The following is a 17,101-nucleotide window of genomic DNA, read 5'->3' as shown; positions in this document are numbered from 1 at the left end:
ATCAGACCTCTCAGAGACCCACTTTATTCAATTCTGTACATATGGGGACATCAGCCCAAGCCCAGCCCACCTTAGCATGCATTATTCTGCTGGAGAATAAAGCACCTTATGTACACAGCCAAAAAAAATTTTTTTTAATATTGAATTTCAACAAAGTTGATAAAAAACAATAAACCAAATTATTCTAAACATAGGAACAAAATCCAATTTAAAAATAAGCAAAACACATAATTATAAATTGAATATAAAAGGACTTGACTTTAATTTCTGTAAGGAAAATATACAAACAGTCAACAGTCACATGAATGGGTACTCAACATCAGTAAGCATAAGGGAAATAGAAATGACAATGTGTACCTACTAGGATATGTACCACTAAAATCCAGAAAATAGAATCAGTGCAAAGATGTTCAGAAAACTGGAAATCTTTGTGGGCTGGTGGCAGTAATGTCAAATGGTATCACTATTATGTAAGTTAGAATATTAGTTCCTCAAAATCTTTTCTAGTTTAATTTCTGTTGCTGTGATAAAACAGTCTGGCCAAAAGCAATTCAGTGCTGCAAGTGGTCAAGGTGCATAACCGAGGGAGGCCAGGACGGGAACTCGTGAGCACCACGGAGGAGTGCTGCTTGCCCGCTCGCTCACAGGCTCTCACTTAGCTAGTTTCCTATATAGCCTGACCCTAGCTGCCTACCCAGGCTGTGAGCTGGGTCCTCTTGCACCGACTGAAAATCAAGACAATTTCCCATTGATCTGTCCCCAAGGCCAATCTGATATATGCAATTCCTCAATTGAAGCTTTCCTCTTAGAGGAGTCTAGGCCATTGACAGTTTAAAAGGGTAAAATCTAAAATTTAAAAACTTGGACAAATGCACGGAAAACATCATGTTGTACACATACAGAACCAAGTGTTGTTCAGTCTATAAAAAGCAGAAAATTATGACACTTGCTGCAATACAGATGAACCTTGAGGCCATCATGTTATGTGAATCATCAAGTCACGAAAACAAAAGTACTATATGAGTCTACTAATATGAGATACCCAGGAGTCAAATTCAGAGATGAAAGCTGAATGCTGGCTGCAAGGAGTTAGGGAAGAGAAATTAGGAATTAGTTACACAGGTTTATGAGATAAAGAGAATGTTAGAGAATGGTTGCATATATTGGGAATATAATATATTTAATACTACTGAATTAAATTCTTAAAATTAATTAAGAGGGATGTAAGGCAGACTTTTAACTTTTAAAAAGAAACTTAAATACTATTTTCCCATACCTAGTCACATTTGCTACAAAGAGCATTATGAGGACACTTTCTTCTATATCCTCACTAACGTGTATCTAGGAGGTTTGAGATAATATCTCAGTTCAGTGTCGTTTTAAAAGGTTTATTTTTATTATATATAAATGCATGTATGTACATGTACCACATTCATACCTAATATCCATAAAGGCCAGAAGAGAGGGTTAGATCTCCTGAACTAGAGTTACAGACAAGTGTGAGCTGGCATGTGGGTACTATGAACTGAATCCAGTTCTCCGTAAGAGCAGTCAGTGCTACTGGCTAAGCAACCTTAGTCTGCATGTCCTTGGTAACAGATAGTGTGCTAGCTGTCCGACGCTGTCCGACGCTGCCTGACGCTGCCCTTAAATAACACTCCCATCTCAGCCTCCCAGTGCTAGGATTAGTGCTCGCAACACCATTCCCTTTACTGTAGTTTTAGCTTGTATTTTCCTGGCAATTTCATATGCCCATTGGCTATCTTTCTGTCTTAAAAATGCCTATTTGGGTCATTGGCTCATTTTTTAGTTTTGTTTTTAATTGAATGTAGAGCTTCTTTACAAACTATCAAATATTGGTTCTTAAATACTTTGCAAATTCTGCCTTCCCACAAGCTGCCTTTCATTTTGGGTTTCCTTTGGTGTGCAGAAGTTTCACTGTTTGACATATTTCCACTTTTTCCATTTTTGCTTTTGTTGTCTGCTTTCTGTTCATATTCCCCCCCCCCCGAAAAAAATCAGTGGCAAGAATAATGCCAAATAGTTATCCATTATACTATACAAATCAGTTAATATAAATGTGGAGAGCTGAACATGTGAACTGGACTGTAGCCATCAGTTTCTTACATTTAACAAAGTATACTTTTCGATAACTAAAATACAATTTTTATATAAACATAGTTATAATAGTATATGGCTTATAAATTGTTAAGATGGTAAACTTCATTACATGTGTTTAAACACATAAAAGATGAAAACTTTCCAACCACTAACGGCATCAAGATGCTCCTTCCTTAAGATTTAGGGTTGTGTGCCCTATGTGCATATGTAGATATACTCGTCTACCCCCTCACCCTAACCCAAACAGAAAAGCCCAGGTTAACTCTATATTAGAACTGTGTTACAGGATACCAGACTGATTTATACAAGAAAGGAATGTGCTATATACTACACTCACACAAGAGTTGGAATTAAGTCTTTATTCAAGGCCACGATTAATAAGACAGACAACAAGGCCCTTCATCTATTCTGTCTTTTTGCCATCATAAATAACATTTTCTTATCAGAATTCTCAAAGGAAAAGATAAAGAAGGTACAATCTGAAATTGCTGGAGCTTCAGAGATAGCTCAGGAGCCACTAAGCTACATGTTGCTCTAACAGAGGACCTGAGTTCAATTCCCAGCATTCACACGGTAACTGTGACTCTATTTGTATCTTCAGTTCCAGGGACATCAGGAGTGCAGAAAAACACCAAACACACACACACACACACACACACACACACACACACACACACACACACACACACACACACACAAAGCAAAATAAATGAAAAAAAGTTTTAAAAAGATGATGCTTCTTATTATTGCCTTGAGAGAAAGATCTTTCTTCTATTAGAAAATTATTTTAAAAGCAAAGGGTAAAATATATCAACAAATATGAGAATAATACAGATAGCTGGGAATGGGATCACAAGTGTCGTCCTGTGGGCAAGCATTTTCTATTGCCTATCAGTCTCTGATATGTGGTCAGGAACTGAGAAATTCTAGGAAAAGTCGGGAAGAAAGTTTGAGAAAGAGACTTATCTTCAGCTGAAAAAAACTCCAGAAAACAAAACAAAACAAAACCAGTAAGGAGACCATATGAGTTAAGGTCGAGGCAATGGACTCAATTAAGTATCAAGAGAAAAATGAGGGGTACTAATCTCTTATTTGAAAACATTCTTATTTAGAAAATGTTATATGTGCCTTAACAGCAACATTTTATTTTTTAGGTTAGTATTCCTTATCCTTAACAATGATGGCTTCTCAAACTTCTGGCTATGTGTAATATCCTTAGTAACTAACTACATTGCCACTTTTTCCCAATCCAAAATAGGACAATGTTAGCCAGTAGACTAAAAATAAACTCTAGCTGGGCAAGTATGCCTACCTCAGTCACCTAGAGAATCTCTTCAGGAAACTAAGTTTGATCCTCCCAAAACAAACGCTGGTGATGCTGACAGGTAAACCACTCCAGTCAACGAGAAACAAAGAGGTGAAATCCATCCATCAGTATGTGGTAGTCTGAGAGAAAATGGCTCCCACAGTCTCACAGGGAGTGGCACTATTAGGAGGTGTGCCTTGAGGTTTCAGATGCTCAAGCCAGGTCCAGTGTCACTCTCTCTTCCTGCAGCCTACCAATACAGATGTAAAACTCTCAGCTACTTCTCCAGCACCATGTCCCTCTGTATGCAGCCATGTTTCCCACCGTGATAATAGTGACCTAAAGGGCTGAACTGTAAACCAGACCCAATTACAGTTCTAAGAGTCGCTGTGATCACAGTATCACTTCACAACAATAGATACCCTAAGGAACAGTCCTACAGTCTTGGGGATGTTAACTGTTTCTTTGTGTTCTGTGTAATAAAGGTGTCACTCTTAAGGAAACCAGTTAAAAGCATTAGGCAACAAGAAACAAGGTCCACGACAATTCTAGGTCACAGGTCTCAAACTAGTGGTTTGAGTACTAGCATTACTAGACAGAACTATTACTAAGTTCCCAAGTTAAGATGCAGCTCTAAGTCAGCGATGACCTGTAGAGTATTCAACCCTAGCTGCAAATTGTGCCACATTTCCCACATTTCAACCATAGCTCAATCAAACTCAGGCGCTCTACTACCCCTGTCCCAGATCAGAAAGCAAGACTCAGTACACACACCTATGGAGCAAGACTCAGTACACACACCTATGGAGCATGCTTCTGATGGGGCCCACTGCAGGTAGCAAAGCTATAAAATCAGAGACCTATAGTGTCAGAGCTCATCTTTTCTGCGACTGTTACCTGGATTCCCTTTCAAGCTATAACCTTGAGATGAGTCACATCTCTTCTCTAGGCTCTGGCTCCAAAGTACTGTTTCTTCTACTAGTCTTCCTGTTTCATGATCTATTGTCTTCCTCACATTCTCTAATCCTCCAGTCTAGTAGATTCCTTTGTTTTTTGAGCATTTAATATTTCCTGTGATCAATATGACATGCTTGTATTTGCTCACAGTTTCTCATTTAAAGATGTATACATTAAAAGATACTAGCACAGAATTTAGGCAGAAGAGTACTTTCTCCACAAAAATGCACAAATCTTGAAAATAAGAGAATATAAAATATCCTGTGAACAATTTGTGCCACATTTCCCTCAGATTAAAATCTGTGTTAGTCAGACTTTCCATCACTGTAACAAGCACCTAAGAAAAACAACTTGAAGGAACAAAGATCTATTTTGGCTCAGGGTGTCAGAGGTTTCAGCTTGTGGTTAGCTGGTTCTATTTTTGAATTCTATCTGTGGGGAGGCAGAATATGATGGAAAAAGACCATGGCCTGGCACAGTTCTTACCTCATGGCAACTGGGAAACAGAATTGAAACAAGCAGAGGAAAGATACACATTCCCAGCACACACTCCCAGTAATCGACTTCCTCCAAACAAGTCCTACCTCCTACTTTCACCATTTCCTAATGTCATCATACTATAAATTAATCACAACATCAATTCCCTTTTAGGAAAGAGCCCTCAGGGTCCATCACTATGCAAAAACCAACCAGCTGGCAACCAAACCAACCATATGTGAACATTTCATATACAAGCCACAGCACTCTGCAGCTGCTTCACAAAGGCTCACCTCCATCTCATCATGTAAAATGCACTCTATCTAGTCCTAGGAGTCCCTAAAGTCTTAGCAGTTCCAGCAACCCATGAAAGGCCCAGGCCTCTTCTGAGACTCAGACAACTGTTAGCTGTAAGCCTGTATGAAATTACAAAATAAATTATATACTCCCAAGACAAAAATAGAACAGTAAACATAACTACTTCAAAAAGGAAGAAGAGTACAGAAAGGAGAGATGAAACCAAAGAACAAATTCCAGCAAGACAAACATTATATCCAACAGTACACTGTCTAGCAGCCTAAGTACAGAGTAGTGGGATGTAAGCCCCAAAACGTCACGGGCAGCACTGCCCCTACAGCTCTCTAGCTGTAGCCAATATGGTATTTTGTGTGGGTGGCTCTGCCTATGTGCTGTGGTTTTCTTCAGTAATCATTTGACATCCTGGCATCTCTTAGCTTCCAGGGCTCTCTACTGTATTTTTTGGGTTTTGTCCTCACAGTTTCCTGCACTATCTGCTCAGAGGCCGACTGCAGAAGTCTTGATTTTGTAACATACTACCAAAACCTTCATTTGAGATGTAGGTGGAGATCTCCATGACACATTACTTTGTATCCTGTATGCCTACAAAGCCAGTATAGTTTGAATGATGCCAATATCTGCTGTAAATTCAAGTAGTAGTCAAGACCCTTGGACCAGAGTAGCAGATCTTTTGCCTGTATCTTCACAGGTGATGCTGTACCAGCAGATAGCCCTGGACCTCTCTTCTCAGAGCAGTCTTTTAACGAATTAAAGCCCTTACTTCTGTGCTCACCATCAGTGGGATATGGTCAATTTCTGAGACATTTTTCTACTGTACCAATGTCAAATACTTGGCTTCTTTTAATGGCTAAGAACTAAGTTTCCCTTGTTCACAACTCTAACTGTACTTCTTTCCTAACCAATCTCACAAGCTTTTCAAATTGTTCTGCACTGCTTTTGTTTCTAAATTCATACTATAAATCTGGTTTTAAAAAGCCAGTACTAACCAAACAGCAGCCTAAATGTCAGGCTACCCTAAAATTTCCTCACTGTTATAGACTGTCATCTTTAAACTTAGTTTCACACAAAGGTTAAGGTCATAAAGGAAATGCAGACAAGTTCTCTGCCATAATATACCACGAATTAGTATGACATACTAGTACTAGGTGTGTCTTAACCAAATTGACAACCAGTATTAAGCAGGGGAGATATTTTATTTATCTATCTGCATCCTACATGCATAAGAGACAAATTTGACCAGCTATCCATTAAAAAAAATCTTTTGGGGGCTAGAAAGATGGCTTAGTACTTAAAAGAGAACAGGCTGTTCTTCCAGAGAACCCGTGTTTAATTCAGCTCAGAACCATCAGTGACTCCAGTTTCAGGGTCCCAGGAACAACATGTGGTACACAGACATATGTTCAGGTAAAACACTCATACATATAAAATAGCACCTCACATCTGTCTGTAAATCCTAGTTCCAGGGCTTCTGACACCTGCACACAAACATAAATGCAGGCACATAAAATAATAAATTATATATTAAAAAGTATTTTTGAGGGGTTGGGGGTTTAGCTCAGTGGTAGAGCGCTTGCCTAGCAAGCGCAAGGCCCTGGGTTCGGTCCCCAGCTCTGAGAAAAAAAAAAAAGTATTTTTGAGGATGCATAAAGTTTACTGTATGTTAATCATACCATAAATGTTGGTAACAGATTTTTCATTGATTTAAAGAGTTTTTAGATAAAATATACTATGTAAATAATTACACTGAAGACAGTATATGAGTTGTCAGTGTTATGGCCTAAAGAACTGTCTCAAATTCCCAGCTAATGCATAATCACAAACCAGCAACAATGGTGAATTACAGATAGCTATTTCTTAAGAATGTGGCATTACTTTTAAAAGTAATCTCACTTAAGAAAGTGTGAATGGGGGTTGGGAATTTAGCTCAGTGGCCTGGGTTCGGTCCCCAGCTCTGGAAAAAAAAAAAAAAATTAAGTGTGAATGGTTCAAAACAAATCTTTCCAAACAATCAGAATACCTATGACTTCAGTGCCTTCATACTCTCAACAACAGTTATATAACTGCAAGACAAAGATTAAAAAAAAATGTAACTGAAAACTCAGCAAGGCATCAGACGCCTCTTAATCAAGTACAACCATCTTTAAAAATGCTGGCCCTGAGGGGCTGGTGAGATGGCTCAGTGTTTAAGAGCACTGACTGTTCTTTCAGAGGTTCTAAGTTCAATTTTCAACAACCACATGGTGGCTCACAACCACCTATAAAGGGATCTGATGCTTTCTACTAGCATGCAGACAAAGCATCCATACATTAAAAAAGAAGTGCTGGGCTTATCAAGAAAGTAGAGGCATGACTTTAATCCCAGCACTCCTGGCATTCAGGAGGCAGAGGCAGAGGCAGGCCTCCTGTGAGTTTGAGGTCCCCTCTGGTCTACAGAGCAAGTTCTAGGACAGCCAAGGCTACACAAAGAAACACTGCCTTGAAAAACCAAAAAGTGCTGGCCTTACAAATGACCTACCTATATCTAAGTATTAGAAAAATTACTGACTTCCACATTTTAAAAAAAAGTGTTACCATTCTCTAATGGCTCAAAAATAAAAAATTATTGCATCTTCTATCTATCTCCAGTTCCTCATTAATTCTTATCTCTTGCATGAACACACACACACACACACACACACACACACACACACACACACACACACGAAGAACGTCTGCTATACTCATTAGACTTGAAGGAGAACAGTGTGGAGCTCAGCTTCGCTCATGCCCTCTTCCATGGCTCTAGCCTATAATCACTATACTTTACACATGTCATGTATGTCTGCTAAGAAACAGAGCCTCAACTTCTGTACAACTACTTGAAGATGGATGGAGCTCACTACTCTACTGAAGCAGAATACTGTATAGAGTATCTAAATACTTACATTTAAGTAAGTATATTTAAAACAAGAAGAATGATGAGAAATTTTATTATCCAAATAAAAATGTAGTTCAGAGTAAAAGAGGACAAACTTATACTTTATGGTAGGAAAACAAGCATAAACTAAAATATTCTTAAACCAGTGACTGCCTAGTTTTTCAGGTGTGAGAAACACTAATTTAAAAGCTAATTTAAAGCTAGTCAGATGACTCAGCAGGTTAAGGCTAAGCTGCTAAACCTGATGAGTTTAGTTCAATCCCCAGGGTCCATGCAGTAGAAAAAAAAGACTCATTCTGATCTCCACACATATGAGGTGGTACACACACAGGTACATACAGAATTTGTTTTGTTTTGTTTTTTGAGAAAACATTTCTCGGTGTTGCCCTGGTTGTCCTGCAACTTCTGTAGACCAGGCTAGCTTCAAACTCAGAGGTCTGCCTGCCTCTGCCTTCCAAGTGCTGGGACCAAAGGTGTACATTACTACAGTACCACCTGGCAGACCTTTTTTTAATGTAACAAAAAATAACTGTCCAATTCTTTGATTTGGCTTTAGAAGTAGGCCTTTAATGTGTTTACATACAGCAATTTTACATAGACCACAAATTCAAAATCCCGAGTAACTGTACGATGGAGACCATAGACGACATCTAGATATTAAAAAATTAAAGTCTACATAAAATCAATATTGGCCAAAGCTTCTGGACATCTTTAGTCCACAGACAAATATGAACCAAAATAAGAAGATATCACTATATATCTACTAGCATGATTGTTAAATATTTTTTAAAAAAAAGATATAAAACGAGTAACGGCAAAGTATCTGGGGATGGGGAGTTGAAACTGTAACATACTCCTGATGAGAATGTGGTATGGTGCAACTGCTCTAGAATACTGTTTGGCAGTTCTTCAAAAAGAACCCAACGATTCTATGATTTAGTTTGGTATTTTTGAAGGCAGGGCTTTCTATGTAACATCCCTGGATGTTCTGGAACTCATCTGGTAGAACAGGCTGGCCTCAAACTAACACCTGCCTCTGCCTCCCAGGTGCTGGGATCAAAGGCAGGCATCGCCACTGCCAGGCCAAGTTTACTCTTAAAAACCAAACTTAGACTCAGTTATCAAAAACAATGCCTTTATGAAATTCATAGGCAAATGATTGGACCTGGAAATATCATCCTGAGTGAGGTAACTCAATCACAGAAAAACACACATGGTATGCACTCATTGATAAGTGGCTATTAGCCCAAATGCTTGAATTACCCTAGATGCATACATAGAACACATGAAACTCAAGACGGATGATCAAAATGTGAATGCTTCACTCCTTCTTTAAAAGGGGAACAAGAATACCCTTGGCAGGGAATAGAGAGGCAAAGATTAAAACAGAGACTGAAGGAACACCCATTCAGAGCCTGCCCCACATGTGGCCCATACATATACAGCCACCCAATTAGTCAAGATGGATGAAGCAAAGAAGTGCAGACCGACAGGAGCCGGATGTAGATCTCTCCTGAGAGACACAGCCAGAATACAGCAAATACAGAGGCGAATGCCAGCAGCAAACCACTGAACTGAGAACGGGACCCCCATTGAAGGAATCAGAGAAAGAACTGGAAGAGCTTGAAGGGGCTCGAGACCCCATATGAACAACAATGCCAACTAACCAGGGCTTCCAGGGACTAAGCTACTACCTAAAGACTATACATGGACTGACCCTGGAGTCTGACCTCATAGGTAGCAATGAATAGCCTAGTAAGAGCACCAGTGGAAGGGGAAGCCTTTGGTCCTGCTAAGACTGAACCCCCAGTGAACGTGATTGTTGGGGGGGAGGCGGCAATGGGGGGAGGATGGGGAGGGGAACACCCATAAAGAAGGGGAGAGGGAGGGCTTGGGGGATGTTGGCCCAGAACCGGGAAAGGGAATAAGACTTGAAATGTAAATAAGAAATACTCAAGTTATTAAAAAAATGTATGCTAATAAACTGATATGACCTTCAAAATAAAAAAGAAAGTAACTGTATTGAACTAAAAAAAAAAAAAACCAAAAAAAAACCAAAAAAAAAAAACCAAACTTAGTAAATCACCTACATATAAAGGGAGCTCTAAGTTTACACGATATGCCAGTTACTCGTTCACTAGTGGGTTTTTTTTTTTTAACCTTGAGTAATGTAATAGACATGTGAGACACTGGGAGCAGTTCTGAAAGATATTAATATTTACTGTATGAGAAGTGTTATAAAATCTGGAAGAATAAAGCGAAGTTTGGGTTAGTGATAAAGCTAAGCAGGTACAGGTACTTGCTACCAAGCCTGTTAACAGAATTATATCCCTAAGACCCATGTGATGGAAAGAGAGAAACAACTTCTCAAAGCTGTCTCCTACCTCCATGCATGCACCACGGGAAGTACCCCACCCATGTAAGTAATAAATTACATACTACCACCAAACAAGCTATAAAAACCCCCAGAGTTTAATTGATTTTTAAATACTCACTAGTAACCTTGCCTTCACTAATTCTGGGGTAAAGAAAAGCACAGAGTAATTCCTGAAACGATTTATACTTGGTAAAATGTTACTCAGCCTGTGAACTCGAAGCTGTATTTTAAGATGGCTGGTTGTGTTCACTTCAGGTAAACACAGCAGTCCTCTGTTACTGGCAATTTTGTCTTCTATGGTTTTAGAAGACATGGTTTATAGTCTAAAAATATTATGGGGAAAATTCCCAAAATTGACAATTCATGAGTTTTAAAATATATGCCATTCTAAATGGCAAAATGAAATCTTAAAACTGTTGCACCCAGTACCCTGGCAGGCGTGCATCATCCCTTTGATTACTACAGTCACTCTGTATATACAACCAGCTCCCAGCTCCTGAGTTACTCAGAAGCCATCTCAGCTATCAGATTATTTACATCGGTGTTGACGTGTCTGTGCTCAAATGGCCCAATCACAACACCTTGCCACTCACCTCCCTGTCTCACAACAAGATGAACAAAGTAAGGCATTTGGACAGAAAGACCACACTATCTTTCTAGTACAGAACACAGTAGTAACCTTTCTATTTTATTGTTAGTTATTGCTGTTAATCTTATATCAAACCTAAGTTATGTCACCTTCATAAGGCTATATGACTAGGAAAAAATCAGTATACAGAGGCTTTGGAATTAACTAGGGGTTCTGCCAGTAACTGAGAACTCCTATGATTCAGTTTCTCAGAAGTGAAAAACATCCAGTGAAGAGTTAAGAAACGAGGGAAAGTCTTAAAGTGACATTCAAATTGTGACAGAGTAATCAAACAAGTCCAATTAATAGTTATCTGAATTTCATTATAAGTCCCATGTACTCATTTGGGTTGCATGTATTTAATTTAACAAAACAAAATAAAACCACCTGCTGAGTTCCTTACTCCTCCTCCTCTTCAATGGCTTTACCTATTCTTTCCTTTAAGCAAATTTATCTAAAACTGACACAAAGCAGGAGATGACAAAAGTGAAGGGAGAGAGAAGTGAAAGCCGCAGGTCTAATAATGTTGATAATCTGATCTTAAATAGACCAGAGCAGAGATTCATCTTTAACGACGGAAACAATTTAATTTGTAGCCGAGTCTGAACTTACTGGAACTTTTAAACAAAAAGTATCAATTATCTCTTATCTTAATATTACCATTTTGCATGATTTTTCACAAGATGCCCATTAACCAAGAAAAAAATTACATTAGAAAAGACTGGAAACATTTCTAAAAGTAGAGTGTTGGACAAATAAATGGAGTGGCACATAGAAGCTCACTTATAACAAACACTTCAGTCAATTCTCTTAACTGCCACTTACTTGACCAGGTCAGTGGTAAGGTAAATTGAGAGCTTTGTAAGGGCCAATGAAATGAATGGCTCAGCAGGCCTGACAGTCAAATTTGATTTGCAGAACCTACCATAAAGGTTAAAGGAAAGCACCTACTCCTCAAGGTTGTGCTCTTATTTCTGTGTGAATCAAGTTATGTGCATATCTTGCACATACACTCACATCACATTGCAAGAACTGTGTATAGCGACTGTATATTCTATTTAAGAAAAGCCATGAAGTAAATATCATATACTAATAGGTAAAGATAAGAAGGGTAAGCAGTCTGGAAATACAAACAGGAGTTAACTCTATGAAGGATATGTTTACCTCCTCTAAATGTGGGCCTAGTCTTTAATGGCTGAACCATCTCTCCAGCCTCCTTTTTTCTTCTTAAGGCAAGCTCGATGTGAACCTTAGATGAGGCAGGTAAAGTCCCCACCCTATTCACACAGTATTCTCCAGTAGTGTCTTATAGAGAGGAGCAGGTCACAATGACCATGGTGCACCTTTCTGATACCTCATTAGTTTCTGGACCAGTTAGAGTCTTGCCCTCTGCTCATTCATTTCCCTCCTAACATTAAAAGTGAACACTAAGGATATAGTGGTATACCTCAGTGGTAGAGGCATGCTTAGACTGGATTTCAAAATGGGTTCCATCTCTAGCACTATATATTAGTGCACATGCACACACACATGCATGTGTAGTGACACATAGAGACTGACAGAGACAGACACACACACGCGCGCACACACACACACACACACGCACACACACACACGTCAGAAGGGGAGGGAGGGCAGGATAATTGGAAGAAATAAAAGAAATAAAAAGGTAAAGATATAACACTCAGAGGAAGCCCAACTCCCAGGTGCTCTAACTCATCCAGGATCAGAGGTGAGAAGGCCACAACTGCCCCAACACCAGTAGTAACTGGGACCCTGGGGATCCAAGGATGCAGGAATCCCCCCTCCTCCCACCTAGCCAGTGGCACCAGTTCCTTCCAGTTTGAACCAGTATCCTAGAAGACCTTGGGTGCTGACTCTGCACCCACTCCCATAACACCCAGAGGAAGCCTGACTCTCAGGTGCTCTAACACATCCAGGATCAGAGGTGCTCTGAAATGCCCAGGATCCCAGGATCCCAGGATCACAAAGGAAGGTCAACTTCCAGGAGATCAGACACAACCAGGATCCCAGGATCCCAGAATCATAGGATCACTGAGACTGCTGGACTCTGAGGAATTCTGACACAATCAGGATCACAGGAGGTACAGGCTCAAGTCAGGGACAGGCAGGGCACATAGCAACAGAGATAACCAGATGGCAAGAGGCAAACCCAAGAACAGAAGCAATAGAAACCAAGGCTACCTGGCATCATCAGAACCCAGTTCTCCCACTACAGCAAGTCATGGATACCCCATGACACCGGAAAAGCAAGAATTGGACTTAAAACTATATCTCACGATGATAGTAGAGAACTTTAGGAAGAACATAAATAACTCCCTTAAAGAAATACAGGGCAACAAAGGTAAATAACTAGAAGCCCTTAAAGAGGAACACAAAAATCCCTTTAAGAATTACAGGAAAAACAACCAAACAAGTGAAGGAATTGAACAAAATCATCCAAGATCTAAAAATGGAAATGAAACAATAAATAAATCACAAAGGAAGACAATGCTGGAGATAGAAAACCTAGGAAAGAGCTCAGGAATCAACGATGCAAGTGTCACCAACAAGAGATTGAAGACAGAATCTCAGGTGCAGAAGATACCATAGGAAACATTGACACAAAAGTCAAAGAAAATGCAAAATGCAAAAGACTCCTAACTCAAAACATCCAGGAAATACAGGACACAATGAAAATACCAAACCTAAGGATACTAGGTATAAAAGAGAGTGAAAATTCTCAACTTAAAGGGCCAGTAAATATCTTCAACAAAATTATAGAAGAAAACTTCTCTAACCTAAAGAAAGAGATGTCCATAAACATACAAGAAGCCTACAGAATTCCAAATAGATTGGACCAGAAAAGAAACTCTTTCCATCACATAATAATCAAAACACCAAATGCACAAAACAAAGAGTATTAAAAGCAGTAAGGGAAAAAAGATCAAGTAACATGTAAAGGTAGACTTATCAGAATTATACCAGACTTCTCACCAGAGACTCTAAAAGCCATCTCACCAGAGACTCTAAAAGCCAAAAGATCCTGGGCAGATGTCATACAGACCCTAAGAGAACACAAATGCCAGCCCAGGCTACTATACCCAGTAAAACTGTCAACTAACATAGATGGAGAAACCAAGATATTTCATGACAAAACCAAATTTACACAGTATCTTCACATAAATCCAGCTCTACAAAGGATAATAGATGGAAAACTCCAACACAAGGAGGGAAACTACACCCTAGAAAAAGCAAGAAAGTAATCTTCTTGCAACAAACCAAAAGAAGAGAGAAAACATAATTCTACCTCTAACAACAAAAAATAACAGAAAGCAACAATCACTTTTTCTTAATATCTCTTAACATCAATGGACTCCATTCCCAAATAAAAAGACATTGAGTAACAGACTGGATAAGTAAAAAGGACCCAGTATTTTGCTGCATACAGGAAATGCACCTCAGTGACAAAGACAATACTACCTCAGAGTAAAAGGCTAGAAAAAAGTTTTCCAAGCAAATGGTCCCAAGAAACATGCTGGAGTAGTCATTCTAACATCGACTTTCAACCAAAAGTTATCAAAAAGACAAGGAAGGACACTTTATACTCATCAAAGACAAAAAATCTACCAAGATGAGCTTTCAATTCTGAACATCTATGCTCTAAATGTAAGGGCACCCACATTCATAAAACAAACTTTACTAAAGCTCAAAGCACACACTGCACCTCACACAATAATAGTAGGAAACTTCAACACCCCACTCTCATCAATGGACAGATCATGGAAACAGAAACTAAACAGAGACACAGTGAAACTAACAGAAGTTATGAACCAAATGGATTTAAATAGTTATTGATAGAACATTTCATCCTAAAACATAGAATATACCTTCTTCTCAGAACCTCATGGTACTTTCTCCAAAATTGACAATATAATTGGTCACAAAACAGGCTTCAACAGATACAAGAAGATTGAAATAATCCCTAGCATCCCATCAGACCACCATGGACTAAGGCTGGTCTTCAACAACAAAAACAACAGAAAGCCCACATACACATGGAAGCTGAACACTACTCCTGAGAGGCTCTGCTAGAATCTGACAAATACAGAGGCGGATGCTCGCAGCCAACCACTGAAAACCGAGAAAAGGGTCCTCAATGGAGGAGTTAGAGAAAGGACTGAGGTAACTGAGGGGGTTTTCAACTCCGTAGTAAGAACAACGTCAACTAACCAGACACCCCAGAGCTCCCAGGGACTAAAACACTAACCAAAGAGTTCAAATGGAGGGACCTATGGCTCTAGTTGCATGTGTAGCAGAGGATGGCCTTGTTGGCTATCAATGGGAGGAGAGGCCCTTCTTCCTGTGAAGGCTTAATGACCCAGTGTTGGGAAATGCCAGGGTGGGGAGGTAGGAGGGAGTGGTGGGTGGGTGGGTGAGCACCCTCATGGAGGCAGGGGGTGGGGGAATGGGATGGAGAATTTCTGGAGGGGAAACCGGTCAAGGAGCTAACATTTGAAATATAAAGAAAATAGTCAGAAAAGGAAACAAACACCCCAAAACCAAAAAAGAAATAAAAGGTAAAGACAAAAGGTTCCCATGCATGTGTTTCTGTCACTAGACTAGTACAAGCAAAGACTAAGTGATTATTTGCCTGATTTCTATGTACAATCTGCACATTCCTTCTCTAAAGCCATAGAGAGCTATACATTTTTGTTTCTATTCATAATCTCTGGAAGAAGAAAAGGTATACTTTTAAAAAAATTATTTATTGTATGTATTTCAGTACTCTGTAGCTGCCTTCAGACACAGCAAGCAGATCCCATTACAGATGGTTGTGAGCCACCATGTGGTTGCTGGGAATTGAACTCAGGACCTCTGGAAGAGCAGTCAGTGCTCTTAACCACTGAGCCACTCTGCAGCCCCAAAAAGTAGACTTTGAAAGTTACCCAGTTATCCATTAGACTAAGCTCAAAAGGGCAAGAGTGACTGTCTGCATTTAAATAAAGGATAAATCTATTGGTATAAGACGTCACCAACAGGCTTATCATTTATTTAAACGCAGGCGATACTGTAAATATCTAAGACAGCTTTTGGTTAAGTGAGAAGCAGGGAATCCTTGATGTGGGGAGAGAAAAGATCTGAAGCATTTCTCAACTCCATAAATATATTTTCATACTCGCCCCCAGCAGTTCTGTTTCTCCCACTATACGGCCTCAGAATACTATTCATTTATTTGTCTCATGGCCCATTCTGTCTGAAGTCAAGAGATTTCTTCCCTGTCTGCTTTGGTCCTAAAGTCCCTTATTTATCTCTCAATCTTTCCCCCCAATTGTAACAATTTCTTCTTGACATTATGGAGTGTGTATACATCTATAAAATTAGTCTCACTAAACCATGAGGCCAAAGGTGGCAGGTCTCTCTTGTATATAAATAGTACAGGACACACTAAATTTCCAATAAATATATACTGAATGTCAAATGTGTCCATCATGCCCTGTTTGAGAATAGTGTCATTTTAACTTTCCATATAAACTCAGTTAAAATAGTAATGGAATGTTAGTGTTCTCTTGACTAGAAATTCATTTTCATAATTTGTATATTATCTGGTTCAGTATTTATGAACTCCCTAAAAATATAAAGCCATTTATGTGTAACTTTATTTTAGCAAGGGAAATAGAGGACAAATCACCATCTTCTAATTAAAAAAGAATTTGTACAGGTTCCTTTGTTTGTCAATAGCAAACAGAAGATTTTATGCAGTTGAGAGAGGCCTTTATTTCACTCCATTTTTGAGTAATCACTTCCTCCCCATCTTACTTCTATTTATTCACTTTTTTTTTTTGATAAGAGAACAGTTAATAAAATTAGCCACATGGCTGGGGGGTGGGGCATGGGAGGGTGGTACACACCTTTAATCCTAGCACTCACGAGGCAGTGGCAAGAGGATCTCTGAGTTCAAGACCAATCTGATCTACAGAGAGAATTCTAGGACAGCCA

At 39.2% G+C, this 17,101-nt stretch overlaps 1 protein-coding gene across 3 annotated transcripts in view; it reads right to left on the bottom strand.

Moving 5' to 3' along the window:
- R3hdm1 (R3H domain containing 1) overlaps positions 1-17,101 on the bottom strand; it is a 144,859-nt gene that overhangs the window by 119,904 nt on the left and 7,854 nt on the right. The window lies entirely within an intron of this gene.

Source organism: Rattus norvegicus, chromosome 13 (assembly GCF_021556685.1).
Source record: "Rattus norvegicus strain SHRSP/BbbUtx chromosome 13, alternate assembly SHRSP_T2T, whole genome shotgun sequence".
In the NCBI taxonomy this organism is placed as follows: domain Eukaryota; kingdom Metazoa; phylum Chordata; class Mammalia; order Rodentia; family Muridae; genus Rattus; species Rattus norvegicus.
The sequence above is the reverse complement of the archived record's forward strand: the minus strand, read 5'-3'. Positions and strand labels throughout refer to the sequence as shown.